Below are 2028 nucleotides of genomic sequence, written 5' to 3' on the forward strand. Positions count from 1 at the left end.
AACACGTCTCCTCTCAGATGTTAGTTTGACCATTTTCAGACTGTCTCACGCAGGGCCGGCTCTGGCTTTTTGGCCGCCCCAAGCCAAAAAAAAAACAACAACAGGGGGGCCCGAAGGGCGAAGCAAAAAACAAAACAAAACAACAACCCTGCGGCACAGCCGGAGCGCGGGTGCAGGGGGACCGGCTGGGGGGAGGGGGAGAGAGAAGGGGGGCGACCAGGGCTACAGCAGGGGCGCTGCCATGTGGCCCCTCCCGCTGCGCCGCCTCCTGCCGCCTGCCGCGAGCGCTCCGCTCCGGTCGGCGGGGAGGGAAGGAAGAGGACTGCCCTGCAGGGCGCTCTGGTTCTCCGCGCCGCCGCCCCCTACAGGGCAGCCAGAGCGGAACAAGAACAACAACAACAACAAAAAAGCGGCCGTGCGGCCCTAGGATTGGGCAGAATGCTGCCTTGAACAGTCTGCCGCCCCAAGCACTAGCTTGCTCAGCTGGTGCCTGGAGCCGGCCCTCATGTGACAGATTTTGGAGCACTCAATTCGTGTTGTTGTCCTCTACGGAGGGGAGGGATAGCTCAGTGGTTTGAGCCTTGGCCTGCTAAACCCAGGATTGTGAGCTCAATCCTTGAGGGGGCCATTTAGGGATCTGGGGCAAAAATCTCTCTGGGGATTAGTCCTGCTTCAAGCAGGAGGTTGGCCTAGATGACCTCCTGAGCTCCCTTCCAACCCTGATAGTCTATGTGGGACCAGATACTGAGTGTTCAACATCTCCTAGGATTTGGCATGGAGGCATTTTTGAAGCTACTTGTCAACACTTCCTTACTGGCATATGTTGGATTGGAATCAGGTCCTTGGTGGGTATGTCTGTGTATGTAAAAGCATGGCATTTGGTGCGGATCAGAAACCTGTACCTGCTCATCATTCAAAGAGCTTTAAGCAGACCAGTAAGGGAAAAGAAAAATAGGTTTTCATCCCTGTGTTGTTTCTTTATGGTGGCTAAAGAAGGCTGCAAGGTTGGCTGACTAGATGGGTGCTTTGTTTTTTGTTTTTGTTAAGATTTTAGTTTTGGCTTGAGTTTTTACATGAGAAATCAGGCCTGTCTGGGCTGGAGGGCGTAGGTCTTCAGCTGGTGTAATACATTGCTATTGGAGGCAATGGAGCTAGGACAATATACACCAGGTGAGGATCCGTCCCAGTGAAGGCTAGTGAGCAAGTGAAGCGATGACATCACAAGAGCCGAAAGAGCAAAATCTGAGCAAAGGAGAGGAGAATGGTTTTCTGAGTCAGTTTAAAAGAATCTTGGCTAAATTGTGGCTTTGCTAGGCTAGGTCCCATGAATGGAGCAGATTGGGAAAAAAATCAAGACTCGGGGAATCACAATCTGTCTCTTGCCCCCACCCTACAGCTTTCCAGGTGGACTGTTCCTGGGCCAGCCCTATAGATGAGGCAATGTACATTGGCCAGTGCACTGGCCCAGTTGTGCTGGCCCAAATGCTAGTAGGGGTTATGGGGAGCCCTAGCTGCTGCACACTCCTCATCCCCCTGCATGGAAAGCTTTAGGCCTCTTACTCCCCAGAGCTGGCCCTTAGGCTTTGGTTTACACTTATTAAACTCCAAGGCCTAATTAGCATTTTGGATAAAGAGCATCTTTGTTCCAGATTTATCACCCATGCACCTTCAGTTAAGGAGCTAGAGTTTATGGCAAACATTGCTGAGCCCTCCCACAGAGGTCCTGGAAAAACCACAGACGACTCAATTTGGCATTCTAGATACTAGGCTGCCAATGTGCAGAGACCGCTGCTGCTCAGTATTGTCTCATTGTTTCTTGGTACGCCTCTGTCAGTCTGTCTGTATCCATCTGCTGTCTCTTGTCTTGTACTTAGCTTGTAAGCCCATCAGGGGCAGGGACTGCCTAGCACAATGGGGTCCTGGTCTGTGACTAGGGCCTTTAGGCTCTACATTAATACAAATCAAAAATTAATAATAATAATCTGGGATGTATTAACAGGTGTGTTGTGAGCAAGACACGAGAAGTCA

Source organism: Terrapene carolina, unplaced genomic scaffold (assembly GCF_002925995.2).
Source record: "Terrapene carolina triunguis isolate 2854851 unplaced genomic scaffold, T_m_triunguis-2.0 Scaffold189, whole genome shotgun sequence".
Taxonomy (NCBI): Eukaryota; Metazoa; Chordata; order Testudines; family Emydidae; genus Terrapene; species Terrapene triunguis.